The following is a 22,070-nucleotide window of genomic DNA, read 5'->3' on the forward strand; positions in this document are numbered from 1 at the left end:
TCATAGCACTTAACCCAGTTTTTAAGAATAGTTTGCCACATTTGGTGGGGGTACAGCTCAGTGGTAGAGCACATGCTTAGCATGCAGGAGGTCCTGGGTTCACTTCCCAGTACCCCCATTAATAAATAAATAGATAAATAAATAAACCCAATTACCTGCCCCCCAAATTAAAAACAATTTTTAATAATAAAATAGTTGGACAAAAAATATTTTAAAAGAATAATTTGCCAATTTATTCATTGTAGCAAGACATGTCCATTATTTTTAAAATTGAAAAATATAGAAAAGTGCAGATTGCTATAATCAATGCACGAATCAGCCACACTTGCATTCCTACAACCCAGAAACGAGTGAGACACGATTCTCTCTCCCTCTGTCTCTCCCTCAACCTACAACTATTCGTACACTTTTAGTTGCAAGTAAGAGCAAACCAGGACTCAGTATTCATTTGGCTTAAATAAAAAGAGTTAATTGACTCGCCTCACCTAAGTCCAGCAACAAGGTGACTTCTTAAGCAGGACAATTCACTAAAAGTCAGTCTCAAGTTATAGCAACAAGAAACTGGGACTGAGGCAAATTTAATGTTCCTTAAGTGCTATTATGAAGACCAAGTGAAAATCAGTCAACTAAATCTAGATAGCTAAAATAAGTGAGTAAATTCAGCAAATTGGCCACACGGGGAATTACAGTGGGGAGGCGTTTGGCAAACAGACTTTTGGCCACTGACCTACAGGGATGACACTAAGGTTGAGGGACCAGCAGATCAGCACCCCCACCCTCTGCCCCAAATCTAGGCCTTTCCATCTTCCTGTCTTCTCCTGGGTGTCAGCTCAGCCCAGGCTGGCTGTGTGGTGGCGGCCACGTGCAAACATCACGTCATGTGCAGACCCATGTGCCGCAACCTACCACTGGCAAGGGGGCTTCATGACCACTGACGATTGGTTCTGCAGGGCCAGCCAGCTCCCTGAAACACACAGCCCTGCAGAGAACAGAAATACCAACAAAATGGTGTTGTGCACCCCAATGTTCACAGTAGCACTATTTACAATAGCCAACACATGGAGACAATTTAAATGTCCATCAACAGATGCCTGGATAAAGATGTGGTATATTTATACAATGGAATACTACCCAGCCATAAAAAAGAATGAAATAATGCCATTTGCAGCAACATGGATAGACCTGGAGATTGTCATACTGAGTGAAGTAAGAGACAGAGAAAGACAAATATCATGTCACTTATATGTGGAATCTAAGAAAAAATACAAATTCTATTTACAGACCAAAACCAGACTCACAGACATAGAAAACAAACTATGATTACCAAAGGGGAAAGGACAAGGAGGGATAAATTAGGGGTTGGGGATTAACACATACACACTACTGTACATAAAATAGGTGAACAACAAGGACTTACTGTAGAGCCCAGGGAACTATATTCCATTTTTCATAATAACATATAATGGAAAAGATTCAGAAAAGAAAAAAATATATATATGCATGTATATGTATAACTGGATCACTTTGCTGTACACCTGAAACTACCAGTGTAAATCAACTACACTTCAATAATTTTCTTTTTTTAAATAGTGTTGTTAGGAGGGAGGAGGGAGACAGAATGGGTAGGAATCAACAGTTTCTGCCTCCCTCGCCTTTTGATTTAACATCTATAAATGCCTCCACGACAGTAAATGTTTTTTCACTGTTTCTGAAAACGTGATTTTAATTGAAAGTGTAAGTGCATGAACACCTCATAACTTAAGACATTCCCTGTTGAATTAGGGCAATGCAGTTTTTCGCTGTGATAGATCACTCAGTGTTTTGTCCACAGAGCTGTCATTTTCATGTCCATAAACCCATTACCTCGAAGAATGCTGTTTCTCTTATGCAGTAAGTATTACCATCGACAGTTAGGTGCCATTTTGTTTACTCATGTGCCATCAATGAAGCAAGTAAATGATTGAGAAATGCTGGGTTTGTGATATCCACATGGACTTCTGTAACCTTCGCCACCAGCTCCCATGTTACCTTACTTTTTCCCCCAAATAGAAGAGCTCTTGGCCAACTCATTTCAACAAGTGTTTACTGATAACATTGCCAAGCCCGATAAAGTGAATAAGACCCAATCTCTGACTTTTTTGAGTTTATAATTAGTAGGGTTTTTCCTAAGATAGCTCTCTGCAGATAGCAGCCTTCAGATTATCAGAATTGTCTGATCCATGTATTTGTTTAATGTTTATTGAGCATCAATTATACGCCATGATCTGTTCTCGAATCATGAGGGCACAGTGCCCTCACAGGACTTCACAGAATCCCTGGGCACAGAGAAAGCAGGCTGAGTGGATCTTTCAAAGTCGTTCCTCCCACCCATTGTTCCCAGGCCCCCTGTCACTTAGGAAGGAAACACCTGGCCTCCCTGCCTTCTTCTGCATACTTCTGAGGGAACCAATTCAAGCATATTTCTTGCTTTTGGCCTTGTCACTGATGCCATAGATAATGCAGCTTTCTCAGCAAAGGGCTCAGCCCACAAACTTGATCTGGACAAAATTTATTTCCTGACACAGCTCATAGCTCACAAGCAAGGCAGGAAGTGCTGCTGCTCACAATGAACTTGGCTGTGGCTGTGGCTGCAAATGGCCTGGGAGGACTCAAATCCTGCTGACCCAGCGACTCCACCACGTTCTCTCCCAGGACCCTGGACCTGCCAAGTGGTGAGAGGCCACGGAGCGCTGGGCTCTGACCTGGGACTTCCGTTCAGTGTGGAATTTTTCAGGATAACATTTCATACTTAGACATGTCATGCTTAAACACAAACTGTTCTGCAGTGGCCCAGGTGAACCTGGTTTAAATATATATATAAACATTTCATTTTTGCCATAAATAAAATTATGAGAATATTTCTACCTTTTTGTCATCCATCTAAACCTATATAGTTAATAAATTCCTTTTCTGACTCAAAAGCATTTGATTGAAAAAAAAATCTTGATTCACAGAATTTTAGCGTTAGAAAGGCCTTGGAAATAATCTAGTGCAATGATGGGCAAATCTGGCTGCCCATCCAAACGACATAGGGAGTTTTTCTTTTTCTTTTTCTTGGTTTTTTTTTTTTTTTTTTGATTGATTATAGTTGATTTACATCATTGTGTTAATTTGTGGGGCACAGCACAGTGATTCTTTTATACATTTATATGTATATTCATCTTCATATTCTTTTCCATTATAGGCATTGAATATAGGTACAAGCTATTAAATATAGTTCCCTGTGCTATACAGTAGGACCTTGTTGTTTATCTATTTTATGTACAGTAATTAGAGTTGGTATCTGCAAATCTCAAACTCCCAATTTATCCTTTCCATCCCCTTTCCCCCTGGTAACCATAAGTTTGTTTTCTGTCTATGAGTCTGTCCCTGTTTTGTAAACAAGTTCATTTGTGTCCTTTTTTTTTTTAAGATTCCACATATAAGTGATATCATATGGTATTTGTCTTTCTCTTTCTGACTTACTTCACTTAATATGATGATCTCCAGGTCCATCCACGTTGCTGCAAATGGCTTTATTTTATTTTTTATGGCTGAGTAGTATTCCATTGTATAAATATACCACAACTCCTTTATCCAGTCATCTGTCAATGGACATTTATGTTGCTTCCATGTTTTGGCTATTGTGAATAGTGTTGCTGTGAACATTGGGGTGCGTGTACATTTCTGAATTACTTTCCTCCAGATATATGCCCAGGAGTGGATCATAGGATTTGGATCATAGGGCAAGTCTACTTTCAATGTTTTAAGGAATCTTCATACTTTTTTCCATAATGGCTGCACCAAACTACATTGGACATGGGGAGTTTTTAAGACTCTAGATTCCCAGGCCTCACCTGGACCAACAAAATCAGATTCTCAGGGCATCAGATTCCAGCATCAGAAACACAAGTTCAAACCTATCATTTCAAAGATGAGGAATTTATGGGCCACAGATTTGTGGAGTCGCACAGTCATATTATGTCAACGGGAATAATACATTTGGTTTACTCAAACATCAATGTCTTTCTTAAGTTTGTAACCCCAAAAAACCCAGTGAAGCCAGAAGAGAGGCACTACTGAGAGTCTGGAATCCCTGCAAGGAGGTGGGGAGAGGTCGGTCAATGAACAGCTGGGGCAGAAGGGGCGGGAGAGGCTGGGAGGGCTGCGGAGTTGCCGGAGGAGGCCATCGGGGAGGGCACCAGGGAGCCTCTGAGCAGCAGCGAGGCACTCCTACCCCGGGAGCCGCTCCCCTCCTCTCCAGCGCGGACTGTGGAGCAGGTCCGGGCGGAATCCGACAGGCCGGTCCAGTGCCGGGAGCCTGACTCAGGCCAATGTCACCGTGACTCAGAGGCTGGACGGGACTGTGCACCTGGCACTCCTGTCCCCGAGGCAGGAAGTTGGCCCCGGAAGGCAGCGGGCCACTCACCTCCAGAAGACACCCAGGCCTGCAGCCTGGGGCTGCTCTTTTCTGCTTAATGCAGAGAAATACAGAAAGTGGCATGATACAGCTTTTAAAAAATTATTTATTTATTTACATTTTTTGCTAATTTTTTTTGCAGGGTGGAGGTAGTTAAGTTCATTTATTTATTTTTCGGCAGAGGTGCTGGGGATGGATCCCAGGACCTTGTGCATGCTAAGCACGCACTCTACCACTGAGCTCTACCCTCCCCTCCATGATACAGCTTTTTAGTGGAAAAACAGTGAAGGTTCACTTTTCTTTTAAGGATACATAGTTTAAAAGGCAGGCTTAAATGTGATTGAAAGGAAGATTACTAGCCAGGAGCAAGTTCTCCAAAAAGATGCATTTGCTCCACGGATATTCACTGAGCACCTACTACACGCTGGGCAGTGTTGCAGGTGCTGGTTTCTGCAGCGTCCGTTCTTAGAACGGAAATATTCAAAAGAGCAGCAATTTAGTCAAATGAGAAACCTAAATTAAAGATCATGTCACCCTAGCAAATGGAAAGGATGTACTAGGTGAATTTTGCTTCTGTATGGCGTGTTAGACGTCAAAATCCACAAACTACAATACTACATTTTTAAACTCTTGTGTTAACCTGAAAAGTACTGACATATAATTTTAATAGTATTACCAATAGCAACAATTTCTTGAACACTCTGTGCTAAGCATTATGCATTTCTGAAAATTTAATTCTTACCATAAACTTTTGAGGCAGGTCTCAAAAAAAATCTCCATTTTACAGACATGGTAATTGAAGCACAGAAAGATTAAGAAACATGTCTAAGATTACACAGCTCTTGAACCAAATTCAAACCCAGTTAGTTTCAACCCCTAGTCCCCATTTTTCACAAATAAGCCCTAGTGCCACCCCAGACATCCTCATGAATCTGCATGTGTTATGGGTGGGAAAGTGCGGAAAAATGGTTAAATGCCCAGCCTTTGGTGTCAGCTGCGTCCTCTTTGCATCCTGGCTCTGCTGCTGCAGAGCCAAAGAGTACCTGTCTCCCCGAGTTGTCCTGGGTTTTCAGGATAATTCACATTAAGCACATGGACTATGGACAACAAGATGTTGGTGGTGGTGACAACAGAGGAGCCAGAATCTTGGCTTTGCTGTGAAATCTCCTCTTCTTACTCCAATCCCCCAAGTTCTGAAATCTGAGTCCCCGAATTGCCTAAGAATAGTGACAAATTATCATCAGATTGCTGGTTTGTTTCTTTCTTTATTCATCATCATCCAACTGGGAGATAGTGAGGGTCATTCTAAACACAGAGCAAGGGCTTTGAAGCCAAGAGAGGGTGTAAGTCTTGGTTCTCACACTTACCTGATGTGCAACTTTGGACTAATTATTAAATGTCTAAGCCCATATTTCTCAAGCTGTTTATGGGAAAGATCAGTCTCTCTCTCTCTTCCTTCCTTCCTTCCTGGCTATTTCCAATCTATTTTGGACCGACACTGTTGCAAAATACAGTAGAAATATCTTAGTAATGCGCTACAAACACTCTAAATGCTAACTCTCAATTTCTGTTCTAAACCCAGTGAGGACATTAACAGTTTGTGGACATCAGAGTCCTACTGCTATAAGCATTTTTTCATCATTTTTAAAATGGGGACCCTAGTACTTACTTCATGTGGTCATTGTGAAAAATCGAGTGAAATCATGCAGATAAAGTGCTTGCCTCACATATCGTGGCCACTGAGCTGGTAGCCCCTTAGAAGTGCCTGTTCCTGGCTTGTGCTAGGAACAGGGGTGAAGAGACACAAGAAAGATCTGTAGAAAGGCATCTCAGGTATTCGTGGCTGAGTCCCTTGTGAGTCCTTTATCTCCCTAGCTCTTTGGGCAGCGGAATTGCTCCTTGGGCGATATGTTCCTCAACTCCAGTTTTTTTCGTGATGTTTTAGTGACCAGCCTGAGGTAATCCCTGAGCCACACCAGAGGCCTGTGCCTTCTGAACTCAGCCCACCTTTCTGTTTTGCTCAGTATAAGGATAACCCCAGAATGTCACTCAGAAGTGAAACAGCTCTGGCTGTCTTGCCCAGCTAAATTAAACCGAGAAAACATGGACAAGGAACATGTTCAATAGCTGTGTCATTACTCCATTGGTGGTATCACCGAAGTGGCTTGAGTAAGGTCCCAGTGGAGCTGAGGAAGGCACTGGTGCTGCCCTGAAGTGCTCCCCATCAGGACCATTCATATAGAATATATTCGCCTACGGAAAGTGCAGCTGAGTCACAGAGATGCCATCAGCAGCCTCTGGCAACGTTTGAAGACACTCAGAGAGCATCTAAGTGATTACACCGTGGTGCTGACAGGGGACAGGGTGACGTCTCCTTGCTCATGGGATTTAACTGAACCTGACACGAGCTGAAATCAAAGCAACAGAAAGCCTAAACTGGAAGATGACAAACATCTCCAAGGTTTGTTTGATGACTCTCACCCTGAGTAATATCCTCAAAATCATGAAGGAAAGTGGCCTCATGCAAACAGCAGTTGAGGCATGTCTAAAACTACCAGGGGAAAAGGAAGCTCTCAGAATCCAGATTTATGTCAAATTTAAGTTGACATTAAACTATATCCAATAATAAACATTAATATGACTCCATATAGTAGTCTTTATTATAGTAATAAATACTTAAAACACTTTCTATAGATTATTTATATCAGATGAGAAATCCTAATGTAAATGTAATTTTATCTTTCACTGAGACGTGGAAAGCTACAATACTGAAAAGCATCCGAAAGGTAATATCTCTGTTGTATAAGACACACCAAGAAAACTTCCATGCAAAGCCTCCAACAGAAATAAGCTCGTGGAGAAAAAAGACGTGACAGTCAAATAAAAAGCCAAAGTTCGTCAATTCAGAGAGAAGAAAAATTGATACATTGAACATTGGGCTGTCTAAACAATGAAAATATTGTTAAGACTGATCACCCTCCACTAGCTGAGTTGGCACTGTCTAATGGTCACAACATCAGCTTCGTGATCACAGAGTGGGTAGGTAAGAGTCGTGGTATAGAGCTGGGAAAAAGAAAGTTTTCGCCTCTAAAACAACTGATTTAGGGGGAAAGAAGCATTAATGGGATAACCTGAAAAAGCAGTCCAAGTGAACAATAACAAAACACATGCAGGTAGGGGACATGAAGTTGTTAAGATTACGAGCGTTCAGTTACACAAGTCCGGGCTGAAATCTCTCCATAAAATTCTCAGGGGATCAATTTCCAAAATATACAAACAGCTCATACAGCTTAATATCAAAAAAAAAAAAAAAAAAAAGCAACCCAATAAAAAAAAAATGGGCAGAAGACCTCAATAGACATTTCTCCAAAGAAGACATTCAGATGGCCAACAGGCACATGAAAAGATGCTCAACATCACTAATTATTAGAGAAATGCAGATCAAAACTACAATGAGGTATCACTTCACATCAGTCAGAATGGCCATCATTACAAATAATAAATGCTGGAGAGGGTGTGAAGAAAAGTGAGCCCTCCCACACTGTTGGTGAGAATGTAGTTTAGTGCAGCCATTATGAAAAACAGTATGGATATTCCTTAAAAACTGAAAATAGACTTACCATATGATCCAGCAATCCCACTCTGGGGCATATATCTGGAGGAAACTCTAATTTGAGAAGGTATATGCATCCCAATGTTCACAGCAGCCCTTTTTACAGTCGCCAAGACATGGAAGCAAACTAAATGTCCATTGACAGATGACTGGATAAAGAAGATGTAGTGTATATACACAAAGGAATACTACTCAGCCATAAAAAAGAATAAAATAATGCTATTTGCAGCAACATGGATGGATCTAGAGATTGTCATAAGTCAAGTAAGTCAAACAGAGAAAGACAAATATCATATGATATCACTTATATGTGGAATCTAAAAAAAATACAAATGAACTTATTTGCAAACTGGAAATAGACTCAAAGACATAGATAACAAACTATGGTTACCAAAGGGGCAAGGGGTGGGAGGAGGGATAAATTAGGAGTTTGGAATTAGCAGATACACACCACTAAATATAAAATAAACAACAAGGACCTACCATATAACACAGGAAACTATATTCATTATCTTGTAATAAGCTATAGTGGAAAAGAATATTAAAATATATGTATATGTATAACTGAATCACTTTGCTGTACACCTGAAACCAACCCAAAATTGTAAATAAATTATATTTCAATGAAAACAAATGTTTAAAAATCATTCTACAAAATTCTGTAAAATGACCCCCTCCCTTGCAGATTTTGGAGATGGTATATGAAAAGTGCTTAGCAAACTCCTAACATCTACTCTGGGTTAGAGAAATGAGAGCCACCATCAAGAACATTAATAATAGTAAAGCAAGAATGATGACTACAGTAATTACAGCCTAGTCCACTCACTGTTTAACCTGCCGGTCCACCAAAATAGGAACATTTTCTAAAACCTAATGATAATCATAAAGTATCATTTATTTCTCTATAGCTCCCTTAGAAAGAAACTTATTTATAAGGGGAAAGTGTAGATAAATCTGGCAAATTCACAAGAAGCCTATCCTATTTTATTTCATTTGTAAACTGGAGTGAAATAGATACTCTGAGGGCTTCAATTATTTATTTAGTGAAGTACCAAGCAGTGTAGGAGGCACTATACTACTATTTAAACTTTAACCAATATACCTAAAAAATAAATATTGCCACAGGATAACTGGCCTAACTTTTTCAGTAAGCTCGTAACTAGAGGGGAAAAAATGGCGAGGAATTACTACTATAGATTGTAAAAGACTGGCAGGACAGAGTAACCACAGGTGATGAAGGGCATTTGGGGGATCTCATTTGAACAAACCAACTGTAAAAAAATGCACCTTTTTTTGGAGCCAACCAGGGAAATCTATTATGGTTTGAGCATGAGATAATATTAAGGGAAAAAAATGTTACTTTTATTGAGAGTAATAATGGCATTGTGACTGTACAAGAAAATACCCATATCTTTAAAAACTTACACCAAAGAATGTGTATGAGATGGGTTCTCAGTGACTGGGTTTTGCTTCCAAATAAACTTCCAAAAAAGGAAGACCAGGGATGGGTGAATCAGAGGCAGGAGAGGCCTGGTAACTGTTAACTCCGGGGGTGAGAGGAGGGAAGTTCACTGTACTCTTTCTGTCCTTTAAATATGCTTCAAATTCTAAATGACAAAATCACGAAATGAAAAGCACTTAAACCCCAGGTAGTTAATGTTCTCTCACTATTTTTAAAAAATGATTCTTGGAAATAAAAATTCAATTTGTTCATATTTACTTCTATTTTTTTCCCAAGATTTTTGGAAGATATTTCCTCTCCATTATATCAGAAGGAATATAATGAAAAGACTTGGCATTTATAGTATTCACAATATATCAGAACCTCTACATTTAAAAAAATCTCCTTTACAGAGGCTTTGAAATGATCAGGAAATCTGGCTAATCACAAGCAAGTTTAGGTACTCCAAGAAGCTCTACCAAGATTTTAAAGGTATGTACTTCACAATGGCATGGATGACTGTTAAAAGGTATTTTTGTTTCAAGTTGAATAAATCAGACTATCTGATCAATTCTTTTGGATTAAATTAAGTTTATGTTTTGCCTCCGTGTGTGTGTGTGTGTGTGTGTGTGTGTGTGTGTGTGTGTGTGTGTGTATACATATAAGTATACTTATATGTGTACATACACATATAAGTTCAAAGAAGAAATGAAAAGTTGGTTTCCTAAAGATTATTTCTGATTTGAAAATTTGGGGGACAGTCCTCTCCCGGGCCTGGGAACAAATTCCTCAACACTTCTAATTAATTCCAGAGTCCCCTCCCAGAAGGAAATCACCAAGGACACCTTACAGATGTGCTGGATTCTGCCTTTCCGTCTGTACAGGGGCGTCCGTGTGATGTCTGCTTCCAGCCTGGATGGAGGCAGCCCTCTGTCTCAGCCCCGCGGTGCTGATGAGGCCAGGGGGCTGGTGGGAGGTAGTTCTAAAGTCGAAACCACAGACTTCAAGTCTGAGCAGTCTCAGAGAGCCCGCTGCCCAGCCCTTTCCTGCAGAGACAGTGCCATGACCTTCCAGCTGTTTCACTCTGGCCCGCTCAGGTCTGCCTGTCCCTTTCACCTCCTCTCTCTGGAATGCCTCATGTGCTCTGTGCCCCCCTCTTAGGATAAATCCCCTCCCCCTCCTGTTTGACCCTCACATCTTCCCAGTCTCCTAAATGGGGAAAGACAAGGGTTATCCGTACCTATTTCTAGTCTGAAAGAAAACATTACCAGATGCTCTCTAAGAAGGAACCTAGAATAATACTGAAACTTGCACTTTCCAAGTGAACCACAATAAGACCCATACAAGGTTTTGGATACTTTTAGAAAGAACTAGAATCGCTGTGGACTAATAAGCGGAAAAGTTTGAAATTGCATATGGATATTTACTAGGAAATCACTACTCACAAGAAGAGCTTTTGTAATGAAATTTGGAGTTGAAAGTTCTTTGCATTCCTCACCGGTAAGGCAGCAAACTCAAAACAAAACTGCAAGTCCACCTGTGGATAGAGGCAGTATTGTCTTATTTTACTAGTGACATTACGATTACAGGAAAGAAAAAAAAAAAAGGAAAAGGAAAGGGAATTTATTTTCTTCAGTGAATTACAGGAAGTTCAACATTTCAAAACACAAGTCCAGACATCCAACTCAACACAGGTAGCATCAGAATCTAATCAAAATGGAATTAGCAGCAAAAGCTGTTTGCTTCCCACCTATTTTTGCATAACGTCATAATTTAGCAGCTGCAAGACTTTCAACAGGGTTAAGATGGTCGCTCTAATTTACACTGCAGGCTCTCAGATGTTATCCTCCCCTAAAGGCTGTGGTCTCGGTCTCGAATCCATGTCATCTTTTATGATAATAATATCACTAAGTGTTTCTTTTTGGGGAGGGGAGAGGTAATTAGGGCTATTTATTTATTTTATATTTATTTTTAATGGAGGTACAGCGGATTGAACCCAGGACTCTAAGCACGTGCTCTACCACTGCGCTATCCCCACCGCCCCAATTAGGTGTTTCTTAATGTTTATAATTAAGTGTTTCTTGATGTTTGGACTTGTCTTAAGTGTAACATGTGGGGAAAAAAGCTGCTTTCTGCTCTGCCAGCCTCATGCTAGCTCCAATTTTCCTCCTTAAGAGCCCAAGGCAAAGAGCACCCCAAGCTCTGAAAATCTCGAAGTAAAGGGAGGGATCAGAAATGTATGAATCAAGCATGAATTACTTAAACTGCTCAGAGGCAAAGAAGAATAGAGCCTGTTTGTAAAGATCCCCAGAGATGCAGATGATTCCACAACCTCAGTGACTAATTCCTACTCCATGATTCTTCATCTTATTTAACCAGAATCCAAGGGCTGGATGTACACTATGCTTCTCCACTGTGGAGTCTCAGAAGAGCTGGATCTCCGCCCACCCTGGTACTCCCCTTGGACCACAGGACTGCAATGGACTTGGATTTCAAGGGTATGTGTCTGAGATGGTCTGGCTATTCCAGCAGGACTGAAGCACTTCATTTTCATCACGTGGAGGGTGTTTTCCGCACAGACACACAAAATCACCAGCCGTTCAGCCATTGAATCCCTCTCACTTGAATCATTCTCCTCTGGCGCACACACTTTTACTGCTTCTCTGTAGAACTTCCACCCACCCACCCACACCCACACCCACACACCAGTGCTGCACCCAGATATTTCATTTCTTGCCAACTTCCACGTTCTGTCTCTGAGCTGTGGCTTTGAGACCTCCTCATTCTCCTCACCGCCACCAGAAGCTGACTTTTTTCCCCCTAGAGGTGGGAGATTTTTTTCTATACGAAAGTAAGCGGGTTTTTTTTTTTTTCCCCTTTTATTCAAATGACTGCCTGTGTTCAATGACAAAAGAGAACTTGCAGGCCGGGCGGGGCCAGGCACTGACTCAGTCCTGGACCGCGCCTGCAGGAGCCCCGCTCACCCCTCAGCCAAGGTGCCAACTGCTCTCGGTTCTACTCCAGTTGCTACAACTAATGAAAACTGTACAGTTAAACTGTGAACACCAACCAGTGATCTCTGATAGCTCTGGGGCCAAATTCCTCCTGGCACAGGCCACCTCTAAGCTGCAAAGATCACCCTTAGGCCCGGTTTGAAGCAGTTCCTTTTCTCTCCCCTCTCCTATTTTTTTGGCTTCTGGATTTTATTCAGGTCTAATCTCTTTAAGTCCTGCTCCTCCTGGGCCCAGTTTGGTCAGCAGGGTGTGGGTCCCCAGGTGCACGGTGGCAGATAAATTCTGAGTGCCAAAAAGAACATGGCTGAATGGTTCTACTTTACATAATAGCCGAGGGGCACTTGAAGGCTGTTATCAGTCGTAACCAGCTTTTCCTTTTCCTGGTTCCACCATCCTACTTGCTCTGGTTTTTCCCTTCGGTTGTGGTTTTTGGTTTTTTTTGTTTTTTTTTTTTTGGTTCTCTGTATATATATTTTTTTACTGAAGTATAGTCAGTTTGTAATGTTGTGTCAATTTCTGGTGTACAGCATAATACTTCAGTCATTCATTTTCATATTCTTTTTCACCATAAGTTACTACAAGATATTGAATATAGTTCCCTGTGCTGTACAGGATGAACTTGTTTATCTATTTTATATATATTAGTTTGTATCTGCAAATCTTGAACTCCCAATTTATCCCTTTTCACCCCCTTCCCCCACTGGTAACCATAAGTTTGTTTTCTGTGAGTCTCTTTCTGTTTTGTAAATAAGTTTGCATGTGTCACTTTTGTAGATTCCAGATATGGTATTCATATGGTATTTGTCCTTCTCTTTCTGGCTTACTTCATTTAGAATGATGATCTCCAGGTCTATCCATGTTGGTGCATTATTTTATTCTTGTTTATGGCTGAATAGTATTCCATTGTATAAATATACCACAACTTCTTCATCCAGTCTTCTACTGATGGACATTTAGGTTATATTCATGTCTTGGCTACTGTAAATAGTGCTGCTATGAACACTGGGGTGCATGCATTTTTCTGAATTAAGGTCCCCTCTGGATGTATGCCCAGAAGTGGGGTTGCTGGGTCATAGGGTAAGTCTATTTTCAGTCTTTTGAGGAATCTCCATACTGTTCTCCATCACGGCTACAGCAAACTGCCTTCCCACCAACAGTGTAGGAGGGCTCCCTTTTCTCCACACCCTCTCCAGCATTTATTGTTGGTGGGCTTTTGAATGCTGGCCATTCTGACAGGTGTGAGGTGATACTTCATTGCAGTTTTGATTTGCATTTCCCTTTGTTTTTTAGGCCCCTGCCCTTTCATCTTCCCTGTGGCTCCTCTCTGAACTTTTCCCATTGCTCTGAAGCGATTAGTACTTTACACATTATTCTTAGAAGGATCTGACCAGCCCCTCAGGAGATCACATGACAAAGACAGTAAGGAGCTCAGGACAGAGCAGCGGCCCAGGGTGTCGGCCGCCAACCAGGCCAGCGGGCCTGCAAGTCGGTGCTCACCTGTGGTCTTGGAAGGCCTTTTAGAGGAAGGGAGGGAAACGAGGCACCCGCACTGCTGCTTTGGTTACTGATAGTACTTCATGGGACTCTCCCGTCACATGTATAGTCTCATCTACTTCATCGTCCATAAACACCCTGAGAGGAAGGTCGTTACTAACTCCAGGTAACAGGTGAAAAAGCAAAGGCTCAGAGACGCGGTGAGGTTCCAGGTTTGTTGACCTCAAAGTGCAAGCTTTTATGCTAAGCTACGTCAGCTGTTTTGCAAAATACCACAGGCAGGGAAAGACTTTTCTGCCCTGGAAACAGCTCCACCAGAGGGCTTTTGAGGTCCTCCTAACGTTCTGAAAATGGCATATTCAATTCCAAAACTTTGCAGAAAGCAGCTGCTGCTGTTCTGTCTCCTTCCCCAGCTGACTTCTGCTTGGGAGGGCAGGAGAGGGGGGTGGAAATACAAGAAAAGGCAGACAGAACATTGATGTGGTACCAAAGATGTAAAGGATGATTCTTGAAATTAAGATTTGGAGGTGCATGAATGGGATTTCTAAGAGGCTAGATTCAAGTGAATGATAACTTATCTATGCAGTTTAAACACAGGGACCTTCTTGATTCTTCTAGAGCAATGTAGTGGAGTATGCAGGCGTGCCATTTCCACAATGGCATTTGTCATTGGGTCTGCACTGTCACTGTTCACCCATCTGTCAAATCTGTAGACAAATGGTTTCCATCTTGAGTTCATGTAAATTATCTTGTTCATGTTGTCATTTATTTCTTTTGCATTTTTCATTATTTTTTTTCCTGATTCACTCTCCCAGACACCGATCTGCTTTTGATACTAATTCTGTTTTCCATAATGTTAGCAATCCACAGAGATTTGCCTATAAATTAGTGGGTCTCCTCTGTACTGTCTAGGACTGACTACACGTCTCTGACTGACACACAACTGCTCCTTAAAGAAGGAAAGTCTGCACTAGGTTTGCTTCACTCTAAAAGCCAAGGTCTTCGGAAGAATGAGTCCTTTCCTAGAAACGTCAGTTTACTGTCTTGGAAAGGGGGGTTTATTTTGAGGTAGATACTTATTTTCAGAAATAGCCTCAAATCTTTTTTCTGGTATTAAAGGCTTATGTTTTGGAGGGAGGGAAGATGTGGTCTTCAGCCTGGTCATTATGTACACATAATAACTATCAACTATCTTTCCATAAAATACATTCAGGTCTAACTCATTCTTTCTTTTTTTCTTTTTTAAAGAATGTTTGCAAAATACTTGTATTTATTTTTTTATTACTATTATTTTTTATTATTGTTATTTTAAATTTCTTTTTCAGTTTTATTATGTAGAATTATTAGTTTGACTGCACATATACATTATATTGCATGTAAATACATACATACAATATACTGCACATTTTTGTTTAGTTTACACATATGTACTGATCATTGTTTGTAAGAACAGATTAGAGTGTTAGCTTTCACTCATTCTCCTTTAAAGCTGCTGATTATTTCATTCTATGCATATGTTAGAATTCATTTAATCAATTTTGCCTTTTCCTGAATGTCAGTTAGAATCATACAGCATGTAGCCTTTCTAGATTGGCTTCTTGCACTTAGTAATATACATTTAAGTTTCCTCCATGTCTTATCATAGCTTGATAGCTTATTTCTTTTCAGCACTGAATGTACCATGGTTTATTTATTCATTCAGTTACTGATCGACATCTTGGTTGCTTTCAGGTTTTGGCAGTTATGACTAAGTCATTCTAAACATCTGTGTGCAATTTTTTGGGTGGACATTATTTCAACTCCTTTTGGAGGAGGGTGAATCACCAAGGAGGGTGATTGCTAGAACATATGGTAAGAGTATGCTTAATTTTGTAAGAAACTGCCAAACTCTCTTCCAAAGTGGCTGAACTATTTTGGATTCCCACCAGCAGTGAGTGAGAGTTCCTGTTGCTCCACATCCTCACCAACATTTGGTGGTGTCAGTGCTCCCAAATTGGACATTCTAGTATTTGTGTTGTGGTATCTCACTGTTTTATTTTGCAATTCCCTAATGACATATGATGTAAAGCATCTCTTTGTATGCTTTTTTAAAATTTCTTATATCTCCTTTGGTGAGGTGTCTGTTAAGGTCTTTGGCCCATTTTTTCAATCGGGTTGTTTGTTTTCTTATTGCTAAAGTTTAAGAGTTTTCTGCATATTTCAGAGAACAGTCCTTTATCAGATCCATCTTTTGCAAATAGTTTCTCCCTCCTGGTGAAATTTCAATGTTCTGACTGTATGAGAAAAACAGTGTAGGTGACATTTTAGGCATGTGGCTGTCATAAGCAGTTATAAATAGGGAATTCTTGTGAGCACAGCCCAGAAAGCCTATGACACCAGCCACCAGTGATGCAGAAGTTCCAAAGAAGCAGCAGCACGGGGCTGGTTACTCTGAATGCTAAATGAAGTGTTCTGGGAAGTATAATTACAATTAACATGAGATTGTTCTCAATCTAATTAAGAATTGACAACAGGTTTTAAACAGGGTGATTTTTAGGTATAATTTGAAGGCATTAAATTCCTAGTATGTAAGCTAGAAATTTGAAATAAAATGTTCTGGTTTCTCTTTAAAGTTTATTTTACCTTGAATAGCAAACACAAACAGCACACTCTTTAGTCATGTGGTTGATCCCAGAGGACTGTGCTTTCTCTGTTCTACTTCCTACAGGTTATGTAACACTGCAGGGGAAATCTTGTTATCACAAAATATTGGAGGTTTATCTGATGTTTAAAGAATTGTTTCAGATAAGAGTAGTTAATGTACAAGTCAAGATACCAGACCACCACAAAAACAAAAAAATTTGTTTAGGCTTATAAAAGAGATGGATCTTATCTGTGCTTAAAACAGTGATTCTTTTTTTATGTGTGCGTGTATATATATAGAAGTTCAGTCAGTTTACAACATGTCAATTTCTGATGTACAGCATAATGCTTCATTCATACATGAACATACATATATTCGTTTTCATATTCTTTTTCACTGTAAGTTACTAAAATAGTGATTCTTACTTTTTGGGGATTAAGATCCCACTAAAACCAGAATTACCTGCAAAATTGCAGATCTATATGTATAAGTGAAATTTTGTCTATAGTTTTGGGGGTTCAGGGACTCAGGGTTTCCCATACATGAGTACACGGCAAGAACTCAATTTTGGACAATATGTTATGGGATTAATGTGGGGGAGGAGGGCTATATTACTTACCAAGCACACAAACTTTTCCATTAACCTAGTTGACTGACTTCTGAATGAATCTGGCCTAAAATCAAGCTGCTCCTAATTCAGATTGCTAAATTTTCTCAAGATATTCAAAAGCAATTAAATAAGGACAGAAATATTACTGTCTTATGGTCCCTAGCCATCACTCACTGGTAGCACCATCATTTCCTGTACTGAGCAACCCTGGTTCCTAAAAAAACTCCGGCGCGATTGGACTGTTTATATTTGGCATGTTCTTCATTCTTTTTTGGGAAGGCACATTCCCTTCTTCAGCTGAAGAAACTCAGTGTCTGAAAAGAGCTGCCTGAAAACACTGTTCCCTCTGGGCTCTTAAAAATGTTCAGCATCTGAAAGCTGGCAGGGAATGCTCATGCCCAGCGGAGGCAGAACTCCGTGGACTGAGCAAGAAAAAACCCGGGACGCTATCTATGGAAAACAGGAAGCAGCACACAGTTGAGACAGCCTTACTCACCTGCGACCCGTATTCAAAGCCCTAACCCAGAAACTCTGAGCTACCTAGAAAAGGGAAAGACCCAATGGCTAGCCATAAGCTATAAGGACAGACTGTCCTGACACTTTTCCACCTTACTTTTAAATAAGCAAAGGAATAAAACCCTAACTAAAGCCCTGGACTGGCTGGTCCAAGACACAGCCACCTGCCACACAGACACAGTTGCTTGCCCCTCCCTCCTGGGGAGCTGAATTTCTCATGGTCCCTCTGGCGACTGTAACGGGGCACTGAGAAACACTCACTAAATCAAAGCCCCCAAGCGAAAAATAGACCGTTGCAAAATACACGAACTTACAGTTTCTTTGCATTATTAGATTATTTGCATATTTGGAGACAGAAAAAGGAGGAACTGGAAGGACTGTCTCACACTTTCTTGTTTTTCAAAATGTCAGTAATTCCCAGGGCTATTTTGTTTGTTTGTTTTTAAACCCAGGGCACACAGATTCACATTTTAATAGGTGGAGTTAAGTGTCTTTGTAAAAGGAGTGGGGTTATTTATGATTCAGAAGCTTGTCCACGTTAGTGTTTCAGGGCACCATCAGAGACCCCTTTTCCTTCTAATCTTATCTGTTCATTTTTTTTTTAAATGTTTAAAGGAGGTGTTACATTCTGAGTAGCTGGAGGTGGCACATGAGGAAAATATATCCAGATCACCATGTAGAAACAGTTCTTAGAAAATTAGCTGAGGCCTTCCCCAGCCACTGGCCGTCAGTCAGCTCCAGAAGCCATCACAGACACAATGGTATTTAAGACCCAGTCTGTTGATCAGCCACACTACTTGCAAGGATCTTCTGTCATTAAATGTCCTAGGAAATCTTTTCTAGGGCATCTTTCTCACACAGGAACTGCCTATTGCATTTTGCTCATCCCCACACAATTTTTTCCATATCATCAGTGTTGGGTTGGTCTTCACCTATAAACCTGGGACCTGACTGGCAACGTGTCCCTACACACCCCGTTTGGATTGCGATAATTACTTTTCCTGTTCCTCGTGGTCTGGACACTTTTATTCACAGGGTGACCGTATAATCTATCATCTATATCAGGTTGTACTTTTGAGAATGAAAACAGGGGCTATTAATAATTGTGCTTGGACAACAGACAGGCTGGGGCTATCATGGGCATACTGGGATACAAAGTCGCCCTGCTTATTTAAAACTGATCTGGTATGAAACACACCAGCCATTGTCAAGACCAAAACATTTCAGTCTTGGGGCTACTTCTGTTCGCACAATGGAGGTATTTATCCTTTGCTCTAACCCCATATGGTCTGGCCCAAGAGACACGATTATTGCACTTGAGAAATTATTTATAAGTAAATGTGTGCTAAACTATTTGCGTGTAGAATATTACACTGTTTAGGGTTGTATCCATTCTCAAAAGACTGAAAACGCTTCAAGTTGTCAGGGGATGAATTGTGGCTTACTGGATAGGGCAGTATTTGACAGGCTGAGTCCTGAGAGTGCTCAAACTACAAGAGAGACATCTCTCCACTCCGAAGCAACATTGACTCCCTCCCACTCCCAATCCTGTCTTCCATAATCACATAATTAAATGTGACATACTAGATCTAAATCAGTGATCCAACTGCGATCCCATTGTCTGAAAGAGATACTCTGGTTTCTAGAGAAGCCTTTACCCTCTTCTGTGCTTGACTAAATGTTAGCGGTTCCTTTTATTTGTATAAGCCTATTCCTTAATTGTAAGTAGAAATGAGAATTAAACATGGATTGAAATTGAGTTGGGAAGTCCCATTAAAAAAAAATGGCAGGGCCCCCAAGCAGGGCCACTACTCTCCTGCCAACACCATCCGGTTCCCTGGCCCAGAGGCTGTATCTCACTTTTTACCTCAGAAATGGCTTATTCTAGGAAAGTGGAACTTACCCCTAAAATTCTATTTGTTCCCTGAGCTCACTTCTGACTGGTTATTTCCTTCACTCCTGCTTGGTCCATTTCTATAAAGCTTGTTCCTAATTAGTCAACTTTTGTTATACCTTATTTGCATATGATGTTGCAAAGTATAAGCTGGCAGCCTATAAAAGCCTGTGTAAACCTATAGAAGGGGTCCAGAGTTTGAAGTGTTAACTTTTCTGGGCCTGGTAGTGTAATAAACCTGAGTTCTCCAATCCTCTGAGTGCTGCTTGGTCTCTCGCCCGGATCCAGATTGCTGTCACAACTGAGCTGTAGCCCCCATCTGTAACATATTTTTCTGCAGCAAAATGGACCTGGCCATCCCGTAAAGTCTCTGCTGGTGAGCAACTCTGAGACTTTACTTTGAAAAACCGTACGTGAAGGAAGATACATTTTGAAGAGCATGTTGTAGTATGCCAAAACTAAAGAAAAGGCAAAATTTTAATTATTTGACATTATAATTTAAGAGATGGCAGAAGATAATTTATAACTGGGCAAGAGTGGAGGTAAAGTACGATTTGCCTTTAATTCAAGATAGATACCTATCAGGACATGATTTAGCAATGTGACCTTCACTATTCCAACCTACTAGGAATTCCTGTTTAACATGGTGAGACTGACCAACCTTTGTTTGGGGTGATCATACATTTTACAGTTAGCTAACTGTCCACTGGTTAATATTGATATAAAATGACAGGGCAAGTCACCATCCTGACCAATTACTGCTCCTCTTAGAGGACCTGTTCTTTAATTTCTTGTTTACTCAAAGCTTGTGACTTCTGTACGTAAATTGCTACTCACACTTCAGTTTGGCCAAATGGTCTGGTGTGGCCCCAGAGCGAGCAAAGGGACCCTTTATTTGTCTCTCGAATATCAGCTGAGCCTCTGTTATGTGACCTGGAACAGTGTTTGACACTGGGATTAGAAAGATGATTAAAGTGCCGTTGAACTAATTTAGCTTAGTGCTGTGCAAATGCGGATGTCGTAATGTTCCAGTAGCAAAGATGGAATCCTCAAATCACACAGGAAAGTTCTGGGAAATGTCATGCAAATCAAGCATAGATAAATTATACTTTACCTTTAGAACTCTAATCTTTGCTGAGACCAGGCCAGTGCTGAATCATTGTGAAAAGTGGTATAACCAACCCCTCTAAATGTAAGAATGTCTGGGTCTCCTGGCCGCTGCATCATTGGGTTATTAATATAGAAAGACCATTTAGTCTCTTGGCCTTGGTCATCCATTAAGTGGGAAAAACCATCCTCCTTTCTTTAGACGTCTTCAGAGACTAACCAATAGGTTTGACTTTGCTGGCCAGCAACGTGCAAACCGTCCATAGGTGGGAGGGTTCTATTTCCTCTTCTCTTATTTAAGATTGGCACCCAGTGGGCATCCCAGCTTCCAGCCGCCCCCGAGTGAAACACTGCTTCTCAGTTTGACAAATCTCGTGACTCGCGCGTTCTAGTCCCACAGGGTGCTACAGCTCACCACGTGGCAACTCATTTTGTGCTAACGGTGATGGCAAGCCCGCACTGAGTTACAGGGTTGCGGTTTGATGTCGCTTGGCACTGGTTTCTACCGTCATATCAAAATGTGCCCAGCCAGGCTCATAATGAAATGTTTCCCTTCTCTTAAATGTCCCTTCTCCAGCCCCCAAGTCCACCTACTAAAACAAAGGGAGGATAAGCAGAAACTGTATTAAGGATGAAACCTTTCCTTCTCATCCCGGCTCCTCATAAATGGACCTCCTGATGATCTAGCAAAAGCAGCTCTCTAACTCACCAGTTTTCTCTGAAACTTTTCTCGTCTCCATCTTTGCTGGCGCCCATCTCTTCCCCAAGTCTTCCCTTTTCTTCAAGACAGGAGTCAAGCAGACATGACTCCAGAAAAACAGTATCGGGCTTATTAGCTACCCTCCTTTCAAAAGGAAAGCGTTTTTGGCCCCACGAAGCCTTACAGGGTGGTGACTAAGTGTCTGTAGCCGCCGGAGGCAGGGGGCTCCCCGGAGGCAGGGTGTGAAACCGGCCACTCTGGGGTAAGCGGACGGACGGGGGGCCGGGGAGACGTGCGACTGTGGGGAAGCAGCACCACGACAGGCGGAGCAGGAGCAGGGGGCCTCGAATTCCCTGGCGGGGGGACACCGCGGCGCGCGGGGGCGCCGAGCCTTGTCCCAGCCTCCCTCGGCTGCGGCGGAAGGGGTCGCCTGGGCCCGCGCGCTCTTTGTCGGGGCGCGGCCCTCCCCATCCCCGCCGCCCAGCGTCGCCCCTCCCCCAGCCCCTCCCCCGCCGCCGGCGCAGCTGACGCAGCCCGGGAGGAATGCGCTTCCGGAGGGAGAGGGCGCGGCGGCGGCCTGAGGAGCGGGATCTCCGCGCCGAGGAGGCGGGGCCGTGGGG

At 41.6% G+C, this 22,070-nt stretch overlaps 1 long non-coding RNA gene across 2 annotated transcripts; it reads right to left on the reverse strand.

The window, feature by feature from the left end:
• Positions 1-234: 234 nt before the first annotated feature.
• Positions 235-22,051, reverse strand: LOC116661561. Of its 2 annotated transcripts, XR_004317495.1 has the most exons (4): positions 21,460-22,051; positions 20,481-20,576; positions 10,938-11,029; positions 235-979 (listed from the first exon to the last, which is right to left on the reverse strand). It is a non-coding gene; the product is annotated as an uncharacterized LOC116661561 (long non-coding RNA). The 2 variants fall into 2 exon arrangements; XR_004317494.1 differs by lacking the exon at positions 20,481-20,576.
• Positions 22,052-22,070: the final 19 nt, after the last annotated feature.

The sequence above is a fragment of the Camelus ferus genome, chromosome 35, assembly GCF_009834535.1.
Source record: "Camelus ferus isolate YT-003-E chromosome 35, BCGSAC_Cfer_1.0, whole genome shotgun sequence".
NCBI lineage: Eukaryota > Metazoa > Chordata > Mammalia > Artiodactyla > Camelidae > Camelus > Camelus ferus.